At 42.8% G+C, this 20,442-nt stretch overlaps 1 protein-coding gene across 1 annotated transcript in view; it reads right to left on the bottom strand.

Moving 5' to 3' along the window:
* The window catches only part of pdgfrb (platelet-derived growth factor receptor, beta polypeptide), a 41,750-nt gene extending 21,594 nt beyond the window's left edge, over nucleotides 1-20,156 (bottom strand). The window contains exon 1 of the mRNA XM_080746001.1: nucleotides 20,060-20,156. The gene's annotated coding sequence lies outside the window, so the exon portion shown is untranslated. The remainder of the gene's footprint in view (nucleotides 1-20,059) is intronic.
* Nucleotides 20,157-20,442: the final 286 nt, after the last annotated feature.

Here is a 20,442-nt window from a genome sequence, read left to right as displayed (position 1 = left end):
AGCATAATCTGTTTCCCGTCAAATGAAATGCCAAAGTTCAAGGTAAGAAAATTAATGCTAATAAATTAATCTTTGTTTTAATACTTAAAGTATGCTTTCTGTAATGATTTCTGGTGTGCACACATTATTTGAGGCCAGAATTAATTGACATAGGAATGCAATGCATGGCTGCACACGGACAGAACAACAATGTCTGTGGTTTTTTGTTCCTGGTCCGTCACTGTTCAGTCCCACTAACAAATGGGTCACTGTGTGGCACTTTGCAACACGCTGTGCGGCGACAACACTGCACCGAGTTACCCAGCATCACGCTGAGCCATTAGTTGGTTTATTGAAAGTGAGGACATGCAGAAATGCCAGTAATAAAACAGCAGGTTTTGAATGTCAATTTCAACCTGGCGTCCCTATTTTGGGCAAGCACATTTTCATTTTGCTTCTAACATTTTCACCAACACATTTTTTAAAGTATAGTTAAAGCAAATCTTTTTTCTTTTAGCTATTCCTGCCTTTATTGAGATTCAGTAGTGAGAGAAAGAGGAAACTGGACAAAAGAGTAGGGGAGTGACATGCAGCAAATCGTTGTTGTCCGGTGGAAACCTTGTATATCCAAAACCGTTCATTTCGTGTTTATCATTTTAAAAATTACTGTATTTGCGAGGCATTCTGTGCTATTCTGCTATTTTCACTGGTTTCATGTGATACTCTTCTATGATGAAGCAGGGCTTTACTGCTAAGTTATAACATACACATTTGAAACTTGGAGATACGAGGATTCCTGCCCGACAGTGACGAAATGGTTCATCTGGCCTAGCCTATGTGGTATATCCTAACCATCTACAGTGGTAACCAGAAGTGTTTAAATTGTCTATTTTTCCAAATTTTGGAAAATTGGACATAATTATAGAACATGCTTGAATATTAGGCCTAACATTTCTACAATTGCTACACAACCTTTATAGCTATAGTAATTTTGGGCATAAACAAGAAGTTGAAGGCTAAATTGAGGTCTGATAATGATGTGCCGTGCATGTTCAAATCACGTATACTTTACACTAGACCATTTTCCAAATTCATTTTTTTTAACACTTTGGAGAGAAATTCCTGTGTATACATTACATTACAGCGCATGATGAAGAGAGAGGGCCGTGAGGAGCATACATAATGAAGTGCAGCGGGTGGAAGTGCGGAGGAAGTGGGGATGGGTGGGGTGGGGGGGGGGGGGGGGGTGGAGGGGTGAGGGGTAGTTTAGGGTTGCAGCATGCAAACGTCTGGAAACGGTTAAAGACAGATCACAGGCCAGTGTGCAACAAGGTGGGAAAAGGAGAGAGGGCGGAAGGAGGGAGGGAGTCTTGGGAAGAGAGAGAGAGAGAGAGAGCAGGGTGGAGGAGGAAGAGGGATCTTCGAGGGAGCCAGTGGAAAAAAAAGTGTGACATCCATCTATGGGATGTTTTCCCCCCTCAAACAGTGTTATCTGATAGCGAATTCCATTTGTGCGATTTCTATTTTAAGAACACGATGGACATTTGGTTTTTATTTGGTGCTGTAATTGAAAACATGTTGAGAGATTTATCGAGCAATTCGGTCATATGTCATTTTGAATCAACAGATTTCTTATCGTGATGATCATGAGGACTTGTTTAACAGTTCGTGGTGGAGCACGTACTGCTCTGCTAATGTAGAATCATCACAAAAATACCATTTTAGGACAACGCCTTTATGGCAAAAGTTTATGGTTATTTCCATCTCTGATGCTGAGTCTGAATCATCTCCCTCACCACAAGCCGTCTTGAGATTTAATTCGTAATGGTTACGTGTTCCGTTTCCAGTTGTAAAAATATGACAAGTAATCTGATCAAAAGGCCAAATGCTGGTATAGCTACAAGACGTTCCACGACAAGCTCCCATCCAGATCCACGCTGTCTCCCTAAATTACGTCTTCTCCCTACGCGAACAACCCTGGAGCTGCTCCAAAAACATGACTCCTCCACTTCCTCCCCCACCTCCTGCTTCTAATAAAGGAGAGGAGTTGAAACAGAAGGGGAGAAAGAGAGAGAGAGAGAGAGAGAGAGAGAGAGAGAGAGAGAGAGAGAGAGAGAGAGAGAGATTGTGTGTGTGTGTGTGTGTGTGTGTGTGTGTGCGTGTGTGCGTGCGTGCGTGCGTGCGTGCGTGCGTGCGTGCGTGCGTGCGTGCGTGCGTGCGTGCTTGTGCCTTGAGATAAAGTATATGGGGTTTCTCTTTCCTTCTTTTCTTGACATTATCATAATCAATCTTAAGGCACACACAAACACACAGACACACAGACATACACACTTGTACAAACACACAGACGCTAACCCTTACAGAAACACACAGACACACACACTTAAACCCACTAACACTCGGACCGACACACAGACAGACATGAACACTTGCACAAACACACGGACGTGCACACTTACACAAACACGCGCGGACATTAGCACTGGCACATAAACCCCGCTCCCCATGAACAGTGCGTAGGACGCCCCGCCCCTCTCCCCCGCCTTGTCGTTGGTTGCGTGCGTGTGTGTACAGTTCACGTTCCCACAGTATTTGTCTGGACCTTTCCCAGGACCGTAGATACACTGGGGACCGCACTGGTGGTGATGGCGGGAGCAGGGGGTCCTGGGGGTCACTTCGTCCCCGAGGGCCACGCGAGGAACGAGGAAGCCGTACGTCAACATGAGCGCCAGCCTCCTCAGTGACAACTCTGTATGACAACTGACCGAACCGTCGAGGGGCGAACGTCTGCCAAAATTACCGATCTACAAGCTCACAGCGCGTTGCGACGTGCCGCGTTGTGAGCTTGTAGATTGTCTATTTTCGCCGAAGCCGTCGGTGTCGGAAAACACAAGAGAATCTAGTATAGAGCCCAGGGGGACCCTGGCCAACTAAGTATAGAATTTGCGTGGTCAGTTATGATTGATGATAGTGGTAATACTGCAATAAATGTAAGTTTGGTATTATTTTACTGTTTAGCATGTGAACTTGAACCACATGTGGTTTTCTTACAACTCAGATCAAACCACAGGAAACCTTCAATGTTTAACAAAAACTTACAGTAGGTGTGTTCAAATCTCATTTAAGGTCTTTGAAACCTCAGAGAGGATGTGAAATAGAGGGAAGAATAATGTTTGCTTAATGCAATATGATGAGGGTGGATGTCGACTACTGGACAATGGGGAACCTCAACAGGCCTTTGAAAATGGGGCAGGCCGTTTGGACAGTCAGCCCCTTACATGGCCCCGTACACCGAGTTTTAGGGGTGAACTCTGCACTCATTAACATGGTATCAATATCACTGATTAAAACCATATTTAAAGGCAGGACAGCTCTAATAACTGGAAAGGATATACTGTAGCTGCTTCTTTGCTAATCCTACTACTGCTATAGGTCTTTGTGGCAGAGAGGAAGAGAGCATTTGGTGAAGCATTAAAAGGACACTGACAGGGCAATCCATCAAATAATCTGTGGAGAATCTGCCAAGAGCGTTGGGCAGCATTTCTGCAACTCTGAAATGCCCCTATAAGAAAATCATTGAGATGTTCCCTGCGGAATTTTCTACTTAAACCACAGTGACATGGCATGAAGCAACGATGTGACATAATTACTACATAAAATTCTACAAACACAACAACAGCCATTCACAATCATGTTGCTATGGGCCAGGAAGAGGGCATGGGATGTAAAAATCAACGGTTGTTGATTTTTCCCCCCACTTCTGAAGTTTTAACCACTTAAGCCCTATTTTATACTTTGTCGTATAAGCATGACATGCTGTATAGATGATGGGCTTTCAATATTATTGTTCCAAAAGCTATACTGCAGACTCAGGGGGACATTTTGATTGGCCACAGAGGCGTGTGGAAGCCCTAGAGTTTACATTATCATTGTCACAATAATCGCTGTGAGGGATAATCACTGATCCCAGGGCATGACTTTTCCCAGAGCTGCTGGGAATCTGGTGGCTGATTGACCCTTCCCAGCCCGACTACACTCAAAGTGTCACTTTAAGAAGGAAGAACAGCTCCAGCATGGCGCACAGCACACAACCCACACAGCCCCCCGGGACACAGCTGGAAGTGTGTGTAAACTCACTTCCGTTGGCAGCCTGCATATGTGCATGGTGGATATGCCTCTTGGGGTTTATCTATATATACAGTATATGAGGCTGTGCGTTTCATTGAAACATCTGGCAATGATAACGCAACGTAGTGATGAGGTGGGAACCACTTTTCCAAATTCAATTTGCAGCCGAGCGTTTGCCTTTCTGAGTGTGTCCCTGGGGAGGAAAGGTTGCACTTTGAAAAAAAAGAACAGAAAAGAAAAAAAAGAAATGCATTAAATAACAAAAGGGTGAATGTTGTCCTGAAAGCCTCCCAAAGCGCAGCTGGAAAGCCTGACTTCCTGTATTGGGAAACATACTGGTCTTGAGTGGGCGTGAGTCAGCGATGCATCAGCGATACAGCAGACCACCACAACCTCTAGCCCAAGACAACACAGAGATGGATCAGTACCAGGCGCCAGCGGACAACTAGAGGTCCAAGGATGTAAACAGGAAATCAGAGGTCAATGAAAATGAATTGAGGAAAAGAAAAAAGAAACACAGACAAAAGTGGCAAGACGCACATGAATGACAAACGCACCACAACAAAGAAGAGACCCTCTACTGAAGTGTACACAGGAAGTCATGATCTATAAACCAAACGTCCCTTATTGAAAGATCGCCTCTTTCCAATGCAAACCATTATAAATATAAAGAGACCTTTGACACCGGACACTTTAAGACATACTCCAAACAACACAAAAATATATACAGTGGATCATCATCAAGTTTTTCTATTGTTATTTTTGCTCTGGAGCTTTCTTCTTTAGAAGGAAGTCTGGGTCTCAAAATATGTCCCCCTAAAGCAGGGCTTTGGCATGCTCTGTGGGAAAAAAATAACCCAGTGTGTCTTTGTTAAAACAAACCTCCATTTTTATCACTCCTCTCTGACAGACAAAATCCCCCTGAGACAAACCTTCTGGTCCCCTTAGCAGCAGCCCCACAATGCATTGCTCATTTCTTCCACCCTTTTTACATTGCAAATCAAGACTTGGAATTATTTGAATGACACAAATTCAAGTATACAGAGGCATGTACATAGAAACAAGCATGGCAATGCATGAATGACATGTAGATGCACGAAGGCATTATAAAACGTGTGATACTTTTGTAATAGCATCCTTCCTGAGCATAACCATGGAAACGTTATTTATAAATGACTATAGTGTATACATACCGGTATTGCAGTTTTGTCTGGCTTAACCCAGACATACTGATTTGTGATTCAATGGAGGTATCACATGAGTCTAATGAATCAATGAAAGGATCAGTAGGCCATTGTCTGGATTTAATTACATTTATATTGGTTAATGGCTGTCGGTTCAGGTTTTGAAACAACATTTGGGTTCAATGAGCATAAACTGTCCTAATGACAGGTACAGGTTCAGCTTCGGAACAGATGTGGCAAATGTGTCTACACACACACCTGCCATTTTACATTTACATTTTGATTAATCTCCCCCTTCTAGGGATGTAACCGGATGCAGTTGGAATGAACTGATAATACATTCAAAACAGATACGAATGCCATGCAAATCGGTGCTAATCTATTTTTCTTTTAATTCTTCTACACAGACCTATCAGAAGGTTTTTGAAATGATTACAAGCATAAAGTACATTATCTTATTCACTAGTAGATAAAAAATCACACCCGTGTGAAGTGGAGCTGTGTGTGTGTGTGTGTGTGTGTGTGTGTGTGTGTGTGTGTGTGTGTGTGTGTGTGTGTGTGTAGATCATGTGTACCGATTTTTGTGACATTTGAAGAAAATATGTAGGAAAAGGAGCAAAAAGTGTGTTTTGGAGAAAATTCAAGATGGCGGAAAATCTATCCTGGCGCAAATGGGCGTGGCCTATATGGAGATGCGTCTTGACCCAAGGAATCCAGGGAAAAAAGAATTTTAATTTTCCGATCTACGGTTCAAGAGTTACGGGGCAAAACGTAAAGTGGGCCGTTATAGCGCCACCATGAGGCCGAGTGATGTAATTATTTTTCGATTCATTCTTAAAATCATTATGAATCTCCTCTCCGAGGTTTGAAACTGTAGCTCCTATGGTTTACGAGAGAAAAATACTTGAAAGTGATTTCTTGCATTGTCCCATTATAAGTCAATGGGGACAATTAAGCGTCGTTTTTTGCCGATTACGTCGGCATGGTAAGGCGGATCGGAACGAAAGGTAATAGAACACCATTCCCGGCCGAGCCGCACATTTTGATGTATATATTGCGCGAGTGGCGTAAATGGTGCGGCACTAGTTACGCGCCGAAGTCAGGCTACATACACACAGACACACACACAGACAGACACACACACAGACCCACACAGCCACGTATAGGGAGCTGCACACAGCTCCAAAAATATATACAGTAGTTATTAACACTAACAGGAACAACTTTTCGATACACAGAACTTCATCAGGTTATCTGATCCAGATAACCTGACGAATACCGAAACATTGTTCCCGTTGCCAATATTCTTTATTTGCAAGTGAAGAAGATAGTGTGCAGAGTCCTTACTTTGTTTGCCCAAGGTCTTTTATACACCTGTCAATCTGTCGGTGTGCAAAGGTTCTGCACTTCCGCCTTTCTTTAACATAACCTACTGAAATGAGTCCATTTGTGTCAGACCTGACCAATCAGTATTATTATTTGCCAATAAACAGCTATTATTTGCTAAAACAGCAAAAATAATTAACCGCATGAACCCTAGTGTCCATATTCTGTAATAATATCAAAAAATATCCCAGACAAAAATCCCAAAACAAGCTCACATGCATCACATTGCGGTGCGTTGTGAGCTTGTAGATCGGTTTTCTGCAAAGATATATAGATATATGGATAGATATGTGGAGGGAAAGAAGGAGATGGCCTATCATACCGGTATCCCTGGAGGCAGAGGCGTCAATTGGGTGTATGAGATGTATTTTCTTGAAATCATCCGATAGTGGCAACGTATGCTGTGCAACCAAATGATAAAGTTCCAGTCTCAGCCATGACCAGTTCCACCTGTAAGGGAGATTATCAGATTTGAACCTAAATCCTATTGTTCTGATATAGTGTACATTCCGTATGTGCAATGACGTGCTTGACACATGTTACATGTACACATTCTGGAGAAATAAACAGAAAACCTATGGTATTTTTCCAAAATAAAGCATAGCGTAAGTTTATGCAGGGCATGGGAGTCAAGTCGCCGCCAGTCTGAGTGTCAGTTGTCAGTCAGCTCTGTTCTCATACCTCATTAACATATCTGCTGGTCATTATGTCACATGACTGCCATACTCCAATCAGAGCTCTCAATCAGTAGGGAAGGCTCCTTTAAATAGAGCTTGCTTTCCCTACCAATGCTTGGTTCCGAAGCTTCGGAATCATTTGCTGCTTGCTGCTGCGGCTGCTCTACTCTCTGGTTCTGCTCGAAAGCTTGGTGATACCATATGGTTCTGCTTTAGATACTGCTTACTGCCGTGCTGCTTCAATAGCAATGCTAGCCTGCTTTTATATCTGTTGCTATCACTATGCTACTGCTAACAGTATTATGCCTAATGTTAACTACAGCTATCATGATGCACTACTTCATTAGTTCTCATTTACGTGTTTACTACTACTCATAACTTGAACAAGGTCTCATCTAAAATGTATTACTAGCATGCTTGCTTCTCAGAAGAGAAAACATTTCAACAGTATAGCATATGCTAACAGTGGTAGTAGTGGAAGCTTCAAATTGTTTGTAGCAACATAAGCTAACAGCATGCTTTGCTCTACAGTGCACCCCGAACCATGATGGCATTGGCTGTGATTTGTGCTGCCTAGAACAGTATGTGAACTGTTGTTCCTGCCCAGCTTCCAGTGCTGTTTGTCTCCAGCAGATGCCACACTGGGTTTCTTAAATCTTTAATCGCAGGGCTATACACTCTGCAAACACCAGCTAGTTCGGCAGCTAATCCAACATGTTGGCCGGTGTGGCCATACTCCCTTCAGATGCATGGCTCCATGCAGGGATTCCCATCCTGCTTTAAACAGGTGTAGCCTATGCTATTATTGATATCATGCATGGATGATATTCTGATGCTATTGCTCACTTCTAATATATGCCTCTTTTCCCAACATTGCTGCTAATCATATACTAATGCTACTTTTACTCTGCAGGCAGGTTGGAACTACTGAGTATATTTGTGTATTAAGATTAATGCTTTGCTCATTCAGGAATCATGTCAAGTGTTTACAGGAGTAGCACTGCCCCTTTAAGGGCAGAGCATAAGGGGAGGTGGCTGCGTCTGGGCCTGTTTGGCCATGCAGAAGCCTGAGTCCGAGTGTTTGTTGGGGACCTGTCCTTGAGGAGTGGTTCAGCTAGTATTCGGTAAGAGTCTTGAATCAAATATTGATGCTTAGATAATTCAGTGGTACAGCATTTCAAGATGTTAGAAGTTTTATGGAGGGGGTTTAAATGTTTAATGGTTAACATATGCCTTTCATGGGTGTAAGAACTTGTTACCATGAGAGAGATTGTCATGTGCTACAGTTGAATTAGTCCATATTCAACTAACTGCCACTACTTGGAGTAAAGTAGGTGAGATTGCGGCATTCAAGCGAGGATCAAACACGCTCACTCTCACACTTGCTTAAGTATGGAAATGAAGGTTCTTGCACAGGTGATTATTTGGCTTTATAAACACCATAGTTAATGTCCTATGTGGTGGAATGGTGGAAAGTTGACAAGGGAGGTTGTTAAATGGGCAATGCATCATGGGTAGTGTAGTCTATGTACTGCTACCATACACATTCACACTGTTCTCAGTCTAGCAGTGTTGCCAGGTCTGCCCATTATAAGCAACTCGGTCTTGTTTCCCCATAACTTCTAGTTGTGGGTTGTTTTGTTCGGGCTTGTTCTGAAGTAAAGTTGCTTATTTGGCTTGCTTTCAACATCCTTCCAACATGCTTCCTGTTAGAATCAGCCTAGTCTGTGTGCAGAGTGGGTTAATTCCCTTTTTGAGCCACATGAGGTCAAGCAGCTACTGTGTGTGTGTAGTGTGGGGAGAGTTGAAGACTTGTTAGAAGGTTGCATGGGAAAAGTACAGTTGCATGATGGTACAGTTCTACTAAAAGGAGATCCTAGGAAGCTCTCCCTATTTACTCAGGAACCTTTGAGAGAAAGGTTTGAGTGAGAGGAATATTCCAGCATGGTGAGAGGCTTGTTCACTGCTAAATGCTAATGTTAGCGCATTTGGAACCTTTGAGTTGTATAGAGTAAGAGGATACATTCCAGCATGGGGAGAGGCTTGTTCACTGCTAAATGCTAATGTTTGAGGCTAATGCTAGTAACTCAGGGGTTGTCATTGTCTCATGCTACAACGCTATCATGGGAACACTGGAATGGCCATGTGAAAAGCTTGTTCACTGCTAAATGCTTATGTTAGCGGCTAATGCTAGTAACACTCAGGGGTGCCATTGTCTTATGCTACAAACGCTAGCATGGTAACACTGAAGTGGCCATGTGAAATGGATAAACTGAGTTGATTATTGTATCTATGCACAGCCAGTACATGCTGAACGTTGTTCGGAACAGTGTTAAACACTTGTTCTGTAATTTTGCACACGGTGAAAAAGAAAAAATATATATATATATATTTACTGCATAGGCTGGCTGCTGCTTCGATTCTGCCATTTTGCTGTATGCTCAACTTATGCTCATGCTAAAGCTGCTACATGTCTGTTGCTAACATCCTGTTTCATTTCCAGGCTTCTGCCATTTTGCTGTATGCTCAACTTATGCTCATGCTAAAGCTGCTACATGTTTGTTGCTAACATCATGTTTCATTTCCAGGCTTCTGCCATTTTGCTGTATGCTCAACTTATGCTCATGCTAAAGCTGCTACATGTCTGTTGCTAACATCATGTTTCATTTCCAGGCTTCTGCCATTTTGCTGTATGCTCAACTTATGCTCATGCTAAAGCTGCTACATGTCTGTTGCTAACATCATGTTTCATTTCCAGGCTTCTGCCATTTTGCTGTATGCTCAACTTATGCTCATGCTAAAGCTGCTACATGTCTGTTGCTAACATCATGTTTCATTTCCAGGCTTCTTTCTTTATCAGTTGTGCTGCTATGCTACAATGATCACATAATTGTGCTAATGGCTCTTGTTGCTGCTGCTTCAGTCAGATACTATCATGTGTCCTATAATTTCAGCTATTGCTAGCTCCACTCAACCTGCTGCTGCCTGCTAGCATAACTGCTAATAATTACAGCTAATGCTACTGCTAGTTAATGCTAACATCATGTTTATCATTACAGCTCCATGCCGGAGCTGTGGCATGCCCACTGCTACGGCATCAGGTTTTATCATTGCAGCTTCATGCTAAAGCTGCTTCATGTTCCGCTAAATCGTGTTTTTCTATATAGCTTCTTGCTGAGGCTGCTACATGTCTGCTGCGAACATCATGTTTATCTTTTCAGCTTCGTGCTGGAGCTGCTGCATGGCTGCTGCTACAGCATGTCATTGCAGCGTTGTGCTGCAGCTTCTGTGTGTTTTCTGCTAACATGTTTATCTTTATAGTTTCGTCCACTACTGTATAATGCCATGAGGCCAGTCAGGAGTCGGTTGGCACTGCAGAGGGCATTGCTACTACAGCTTCAGCTAACGCTACTTCTGCTGCAACCATGAGCCTGCCTGCCTGTACTCCTGCCTGCCTGCACGCCTGCCTGCCTGCCCGCCTGCCAGCCCGCCTGCTTGCACGCTACAGATTCAGCAGACAGGGGAGTGGCTGCCTGCCTGTTTCATGAGCGACATCGATGTGTCGCGATGATCGAGGATTCTGGATCGAGGATACTCACCTGGACCTCCTCCCGAAGCCATGAAAGGCAGGTCATTCGTTAATCAAACTGCATCTTCATCTAAAGGCATAATTATATGGCTGATAAGTCAGATGTATTATATAGATTGCATGGTTGTGGATGATAATAATAATTATAATAATGATGATCGTTGCAACAAGTCTCAAGATGATTCTAAGTATATTTCAGCAGCACCTTATGCTTGTATGAGTTCATTAATATTCAGCCGGGTGGTGCATCAAGGCAATCCAGACTACGTTCTCAAACTAATACTTCTTTCTATCCTCTATGTCATGGTATCTGCCTGGCGTCCTCTGGCGAGGCAAGCTGTATCGGACCTTGGAAGGATGGCTACCAGAGATGCTTCCTGCAGCATCGGGGATGGCTCCACACCTGTACATCTCTCTATGCATACAACCGGGCTGGCTCCAACTCGGAAGTTATGGACGCTGATCCTCAGCAGCTATGAATGTTACTCGCCAGGAAGGAGGTCATTCTTGTTGCTCAAAAGCATGAGCGGCATTAAGTGAGGAGACGGTCGGCTAATTAATTGCTCAAAGGTGGTTGGCACGGTTATCACAGCTGTTAATATCAACTTCCAATTGCAGGGTCACGTCTACCTAGCATGGTGGGTAACCTCAAACAGCTCGCTCCCCCTTTAAGGGATGGGGCACAACTCGGCAAGCGTAGCTGATTCACTCTTCTTCGCAGTGTAGGATGGCTTAAGACCAACTGCTTAATACAATTTGGTTCTGCGTTAGAACCGCTCGCACACACAGCACAGCAAGCGTAGCTGACCCACTTTATACACTAATGGTAGGATGGCCTTTTCTTAATTTAAGAACTGCTTCTTAACGGAATAATTATTTCAAAGGTCGGCAGCGTCGCTTCGCTGCCTCTCTTAGCTATTTCATTTCACTAATCATAGAATGGTCTCTCTTTTAAGATGCAGCATGTATCTTTTAGCATAAAATAAATTTGTCAACGCAGAGATCGCAGCTAGCTGCTGCTACACATAGTTACTGCTAAGCTTAGGATGGCTTCTCATGGTTCAAGACTCTGCAGTCTTTTGCTTTAATCATATAGAAGTCTGCAGTGGCGCTCTGCTGCTACACATAACCAGAGTCTGACTGACACAGGTTTTATGTGGCGTTGGGTTCCGTGTTTTGGGGGGTTTTAAAGCGCTCTCTGGTTGGCCGAGCCCTGCCAAGACAGAGAGCAAGCTCATTAGTTTTGGGGGGTATTGCTGCGTTCCCTGATTTTGCTTAGCATGCTCAGAAATGCCTGCACAAAATTCAGGGAGCATCTCCGATCGCGGAGCCCTTCAAACGCCAAGTTTAACTGTATTCCATTTATGCAATAAATGGTTAAATATCCTTGCCAATATCTTGCCGAGTCTATCTGTTCATTATGTTATTAATTGTTATATTCTTGACGTGAATGTTCCTGCCTAAAATAAAGCATAGCGTAAGTTTATGCAGGGCATGGGAGTCAAGTCGCCGCCAGTCTGAGTGTCAGTTGTCAGTCAGCTCTGTTCTCATACCTCATTAACATATCTGCTGGTCATTATGTCACATGACTGCCATACTCCAATCAGAGCTCTCAATCAGTAGGGAAGGCTCCTTTAAATAGAGCTTGCTTTCCCTACCAATGCTTGGTTCCGAAGCTTCGGAATCATTTGCTGCTTGCTTCCTCCTCCACCCCAGCCTCCACCTTTGCATGATCACTCTGGCTAAGCTCAAATACTTGTGATTGTCTGATTAAGTTACATGTCAATGTGGTTAAGCAAGTACTGTGATCTTGTCTAAGTTTCATGTCATGATGTTAAGCTCATACTGTGATTTTGTCTAAGTTCATGTCAATGTTGTTAAGCTCAATACTGTGATTTGACTATGTTACATGTCACGGTTATTGCTATTTGCTATTCTATCCCTATGGGGGGTATTGCTGCGTTCCCTGATTTTGCTTAGCATGCTCAGAAATGCCTGCACAAAATTCAGGGAGCATCTCCGATCGCGGAGCCCTTCAAACGCCAAGTTTAACTGTATTCCATTTATGCAATAAATGGTTAAATATCCTTGCCAATATCTTGCCGAGTCTATCTGTTCATTATGTTATTAATTGTTATATTCTTGACGTGAATGTTCCTGCCTAAACTATATATACAGTATATGATGATCTCCTCACATCATAACAATGGGATTTAGGTTACAAATTGACAACGTCTCCCACTCTCCCTCTTAATCCCAGCATCCACCTGCTTTACTATGCATCCAAACAATAATCACTCATTTGCTTTGAGTAGGAGAAAGAAATGCTATGATGTCACATTAACCCAGCGTAGCCAGCAGCCTTCTACCAGGACATGCACCAGATCCCTCTAGGCTAGGCATGCATCCAGTGGCGGAAAGTACCCAAGTACATCATGCCAAATACATTTGTACTTTTCTCAAGTAAAAATTTGAACACAGGCCTTTTACTTAAATAGAAAATTGTGGTACAGCTTAAAGCGGCACTATGTAACTTTGTAACGAATCTGTTTGGTAGAGTCTATTACAGTAATACAATATAACTTATACAATCAAAGTAGTTGTATTTTGTCTCCCTGCTCTTCAATTGAGACATTTAGATTGTGTCAAATATCTCACCTACTAGACTAGGATGGATCTGAATTGATTCAATTCTTCCCCTGAGGCTCTCAATGGTAAAAACAAATGTCAACCCTTGCGCAGGAAACCGGGTTCAAAGGAAATAAGTTACATATAGTGCAGCTTTAAATGACAAATCTTCCACCACTGTTTTGTTTTGTGTCGTCTCAAGGCAATCTTTCACTTTGAGGAGTCTTTTAATTTGAGTAATCCCCCCCCCCCCGTTTGCATGCCTGATTTATAGAACTAAAAGTCATTATGCATGCATGATCAGAAGATGATGCATGTGAAACAGATTATAAATAGTCAGATCACATATATGTTTTACTTTATTTCAGGGGTCTTCAACAGGGGGTCCGGGAACCCTAGGGGGTCCTCGGAGTTACTACAGGGGGTCCTCCAAATCTTTGTATGATATAAACTTTTTTCTCCTTTTTTATATTAACCACTTGAATCCTAGCGTCCATATTCTGAGAACTTTAGCCAAAAATAGCAGATCTACAAGCTCACAACGCCTCGCGCTGCGAGGCAATGAAACTATATGGAATCTATGAAAAGGTTGTGGGGGTCTCTGCTTCATCGCTTTCTCAACTAAGGGGTCCTTAGCCTGAAAACGTTGAAGACCCCTGCTTTATTTATTTGTGTTTTCATCAAATCTTTAATTTCCACATGGTGCTCCCTACAAGGGTCTGTGGTGACTACAGAGCAGCTTATAACAGAGAGGCAGTGAATGCTGCGCTGCTTCCTTATTAACTGAGCTGTAAATGTTGCTGGTGGTGGGACAGGGTGGGCGCCAAAGGATGCACAGGCTGGCTTGTGGGGAACAGCAGTGGTGGTGGACTAGCAGAATGATGCTTAGATGTGGAGAGTGTTTTATATCGGTTTAACAAGCTTATTTTAAATGGATTGAGATATCAAAGAGGAACTTTTAAAAAGTAGCTGTAACTTAAAGTGTCATTTGAACGAACCAGATTTTCCTCTTTTCGCAGTTTATAGTTGTTGTGTTGTTTATAGCAAACAGCAAGTAAGAAAGTTTTTAGACTTTTTGAATACTGGCAGTACCCCAAAGCACCCTATAGGGGTACTAATGCCCATTTGAGAAACACTGAAAGATAATATGTTCTTTTTCTTGTTTATGTTCAGCTTTCAGCATGATCGCAGATGCTTTTAAAAAGACATGTGCCATTTGATACACTGAATTGTTTAGCTGATTACAATATAAAACTTCAAATCTAAAAATGAAATTGCCTATCCAAAACCAGTAGTGGAAAAAGTACTGAGATGTTTTTTACTGCAATGTAGAAATACTCGTAAAAGTCCAGAATTCAAAATGTACTTGAGTAAAAGTGCAAAGGTATTGGCATCAAATTATACTTAAAACACCAAAAGTGAAAGTGCAAAATATTTGAAAATAGCTTGTAGATCGGCTATGTATAAAATAGGGCTAAAGAAGTGGTTAATGTATGTTTTATAATATTATCATTTATATCTGCAAAGTAACTAGTAGTGGAGTAAAATATTTAAAAAGTATTGGAAATGGGAAATACTCCAGTAAAGTACAAATTCCTCAAAATTTTACTTAAGTACAGTACTTAAGTAAATGCACTTAGTTACCATACCACATACACCAGTCATGTCTCTCCATCTGGACAGCGACAGTCAGACCCTAGACTCCTCCTTCTTCCTGCACACCGTCCCACAAACACCCCCCACCCGTCCCGTGAGAAACAGAACACACCCACACACACTTCGGCCCCCACCCCTCCACCCCACCTCCCCTTCCCCCTGCACAAAAGACAAAAAAGAAACAGCTGAATACAATTACAACTCTGACTGGCTTTAAATTCCACTCGTTTTCCATGGCGGCTTCCCAAACCACAACAGTGTGTGAACTGAGGAGAAAAGGAGCAAAAAAAGAGGGAGGAAAAAAAGCTAACGTGGGTGATCTTTTACACGGTTTGTTATGTTTTGGCCAGAGCTAAAAACTCATTTGAATCTTTGTCAAAATGTTGTATAGTCCAGAATGCCAGTAGCCGTCTTCCATGTTGTCAGGACATGAAGGTGGTGAGGATGGTAACTGTGCAATTAACCACTTGAACCTAGCATCCCTATTCTGGTGGGAACAGTCACTAAAAACAGCATATCTATGAGCTTGTAGATCTGCTATTTTCGGCAAAGAGGTTTGGTGTAAAGAGGGGGGGAAAAGAGCGGACTAAATACAGAGCCAAAGGTCAACTTCACTAAGCATTTAAGTGGTTAAAAGGAAATGACACTCCAAAATAGAAGAACGTACAAAAAACGTTCGTATTTTCCATTGTGTGAAAAATAGTTATCTTGTGAAAGCAACATGGTGTTTTGCTTTGACTGCACTGTATCACAACCCTGGCATGTTTTAGTTGGACTCTGGGCAGTGAGAACTCCAGAGATGTGACCAGTGCCAAAGGAAGAATGTAACAGAGACTAGTATGTTCTACTAACAATCAGACATTCTTTGTTTGTCCTTGCAGCAATGAACATGACCACTATAAATACAGTGTTTTCTAAATAAACTCACTTCAACATATACAAAAAAACAAATTTGTCTTAAGAAAACAGTTATAAGATATAATAATTCTTGACATACTGCCCTTGATGTGCCTTAATCCAACATTGTTATTACACCTTAACAATGTGGCTGGCTGAAACATTATTTTCCTTCTTAAACGTTGCTATTATTAATGGAAGGGAATATTTCTTCCTCTAGGCGTGGCCGTATTTCTCTACTCTCCAAAGATGGGATGCAGCTGCCTGAGTGTCAGTTCTGTATGAGTGGGAGAGTGGATGAGGAGGGAGAGAGAGAGAGAGCGAGAGAGAGAGAGAGAGAGAGAGAGAGAGCATGAAAGAAGAGAACAAGAGAGGAGAGATGGAGGGGCAGGAGTACAGCAGCTCTGTCTCAGCACTCTGAGTGATCTTCATTCTTCATTAAAGGTTGTACGTAACTCTTCTAAGTGTATGGCGTCAGCGATAAAGTCTTGAACGTCTTTAACTGCCGGTCTGACCAGGGAGACTATTGCCTCGTCCGAAAGTATGAGTGATGCATTATGAATCACCAGATAATTGACCACCACTAAGTGATTCAGAGGGTTGCTATGTTGCTATATTTTAAAGACAATACTCCAGACACCATGGTAGGGCTGGGCGATATGACTTCAAATCAACACCACGATTATGTCAGACCTTTGCCTCGATAATTGCCTTGATAATTAAAAAAGGGAAAATTGCAGATCTAGAGGCTCACAACCTGTCAGGAAGCGACCCATAGTGAGCTTGTAGATCGGCTACACAAAGTATGCTAGGTTAAGTGGTTAATTAGACTTTGGTCCGATTTGGTCCACTGTAAAAGATGTATTTATTTATGTATTTATTATTACTTTTTCATGTTGATTTGTTAATATAGCTTATGAATTATCCGATTAACCAACATGAACAAGATTAAGTTCTAAATACCAGTTTTGAATGATATATTTGTGTTAATTTCCCAGCCCTACATCATGATGACATATATTGTACGCTATGACCTTTATTGATAAGTAAAAGACAGTCCGATGACAGGTATTCACCATTAAACTCTGCATTCACTCACTGGTCTTCATTACAGTCGCTGGTCAACAGCTGCGTTTTAAGCCCACAAAGGATAAATCACACGAGGACACAATGAGATCAATGTGCTTCAGAAACTGGCTGTTAAGCAGGGAGTGTCAGCGTACATTTGGTGCGCTGGGATTTCTGTGAGCCGGCTGCAGAAATCAGACTCACGGCATGTTTTCTGCATGGTCATAATGTGAAGCACATTGTGGCTGGCATGCAGGGCGCTGTGGAGGCAGGAAACAGCTGATGACGAAGGATTAGGTTTGGGCCACGGGAGAGGATTCATCTGGGGCTGGACGGCACTGGAGCACCAGTGCTACATGCACATACCAACCACATGATGCACTGGGGGGAGGAAAATCCCCCATGTCCAAAACACATCCCTCTGTTTTAAATTCAAACCGTCAGTAAGAAGACATGTTGCATTCACTATAATGTCAAAACTAGGATATGGACGCGATTTTACAAAAGGTATTTGAACAGCAATACTAATGGACTAGTGGTTCTCAAACTTTTACATGTCAAGGACCCCCAAATTGACACTTATTATCCCACGGATCTCATTTGAAAAGTTATGCCAGGGATCCGGACCCCCATACGGCAGTGATTCTCAACCATTTTAATTTCAAGGACCCCCAGTTTGACATCCACTTTGAGAACCACTGCTATAGACAATGCCAGACATGGCTCAAAATAGCCCCTAAACATCCCTAAATTAATTTGTTTACAGAACACCAAGAACTTAATAAGCTAACACACAACACAACATCGGCTAAGTGGATAGGACATTCACATGAGTCAGCTGTTGAGGAAACGGTAATTCGATTTTATCCATTAAAATAAGTAAACTGTAGACAGTAGATGTAATATGCTAAATGATAGGCCAGTTAGCTTAGCAAAGTACTGTGGACTCCCGTACATTATTAGCAACCGATGCCTTCATGTGCAAACCATCTGCTGGCTTGCTGGGTATTACGATGACATGCTTGCCACATGTGTCTGTCCTGAAATCAGCTCACATAGTCAAAATGTAACTCATTCCAGGTACTAAAGCCTTCCCCTGTGATTAATGAGGAGATGAATCAACCATTTGTTTATGTCTGGCACAGGCAACGCCAATTCATATGTTTAGAGGAGGTGCACTTTTACAAACGGTGATGAAGCCAAAGCTACCATTCAAGGCCACAAGCTTGTTATTCTAGATTTTTTTAGGGATCTCTCTAAAAAAGTGGTTCCCAAACCTTTTAGCTAGAGACCCAAAAGAGAAATGGGAGGTTTTGCGTCGCGTTGTGAGCTTGTAGATCGGCTATTTTCACTACTTCTTAATTTGTATTATATTTTATTAATGCAATTTCTTATGTGCTTTGTTTGCTTGTTTGTTTGAAATGATCTAAAAATAAAATGATATATTTCAAAAGGTTTTGCATCTTTTGAAATATATATAAAAACATTGTAGGAAAAGAAAATGTGATTTGCACTCTAGTCATGACCCATGAAAATTGGTCCTTCACCCACAAACGGGTCCCGACCCAGTGCTTGGGAAACTGTGCTCTAAAAAACAGAGGGCCACAACTAAAGGGGCCCGATGCAGAGTTTGATACCAATGCAACCAGGGCTTGGTGAGGAGCGTCCCAATGTGTTTCTGTACGGGGAAGAAGACACATGATGATGGGAGGCAGGACAGCGATGGTGCGCTGGCGAGGACCATTAGTTCACTATGGGTGACTGCCGAGAGAGCTGTACAAACAACATGTTTAGCAGTGAAGCACAAAGTGGAGGTTACACACAGCTTGTGCCATAAAGCTGTTTGAGCGTGCGTGCGTGTGTGTGTGTGTGTGTGTGTGTGTGTGTGTGTGTGTGTGTGTGTGTGTGTGTGTGTGTGTGTGTGTGTGTGTGTGTGTGAGAGAGAGAGAGAGAGATTGAGATACCCTAGGACACCTTGTTAAACGTATTCTCTCGGTGAGAAGGTAAACACTGTTGGAGTTGCGCTGTGGTGGAGCGTCAAAGGGACATGTGTACAGAGATGTAATGTCACCCGGCTGTGTGTGAGGGACAACTCCAGTCACCACAATGTTGGTGTTTGAACAGGTTGTTTCACACCCATTCACACTGGGACGGGCGATGTGTACAAGAATGTGCATAACAAATGACACACATACAAACACACAAACACACACACACACACACACACACACACACACACACACACACACACACACACACACACACACACACACACACACACACACAAAGAGACCTTCTCACTAAACACTGCTGCCTGACAGCAGCATCAACAGCAACACAAACTGGGCAACCGTGAGTCCTCTTGACTTAACTCCTTCAGCTGAAGTCTTAAATCTGGGCAATAATCCGTCATTGTAAGAAACGATCAAAAACATAAGCCTGACTGAATGAATTCATCAACCCCCAGCGGATCATTCCTCACGAAATGAGGCAGAGGTGACAATTGGGCACGGCAAGGTACCTTGGCTACAGGGGAACAAATTAAATGTACTTAAGATGAATAAATTCATCATGCCTGTTGCTAAGGTATGGCAACATGACTGGTGTCTGAAGCGCGCATGCAAGACACCAGTCACGTTGCCATACCTTAGCTGAACTGACGCCACTGAAATGAGGTACTTCCATCCTGTGACAGACAGCTATGAAATGGAATCAGTCACACAGCGTTATCTCCATGCAGGCTGAGTGAAATGTTCAAAGCTGAGTGAGGATTGGAACATCTTCACTTTCCAGCGACAGTGTGGAACTCAAAAGTGAAAGAATATAGTAGGACAGTGAGGGGGGAAAGACAGCCGGCAGATCCTTACCTTCAGCAGTGATGTATCACATTCAACAGCATAGGATGAGAGCGTCTTCCCCTTGCCTTCTCTCCCTCCGTACCATCTGACAGGCGTTCAAAGCGGTTGGTCGGAGTGGTCTCTAGCTGGGTACTCTGCAGGGGCTGCTGCTCTGGACAGACAGAAGGTTAATGTCCCTGTGTCCTGGGAGTCCGCAGGAGGAGGAACTTCTCTGAGCCCGGCTGTTTGTTTAATCAAATCACAGCACCAGGGGTCTCCCCTCAACACACTGATGAAGCCCGCCCACTGTTCAGAAAGGATGTCTGTAAGGAAAAGAAGTTTTCCCAACTAGATGCACACACACACATCCAAGTACAGCCCCCCTCTCTCTCCCTCTCTCTTTCGCACACACA

The sequence above is a fragment of the Nannobrachium achirus genome, assembly GCF_963921795.1.
Source record: "Nannobrachium achirus genome assembly, chromosome: 17".
Taxonomy (NCBI): Eukaryota; Metazoa; Chordata; class Actinopteri; order Myctophiformes; family Myctophidae; genus Nannobrachium; species Nannobrachium achirus.
Note: the sequence above shows the minus strand (reverse complement) of the source record. Positions and strands in the feature narration are given on the sequence as shown.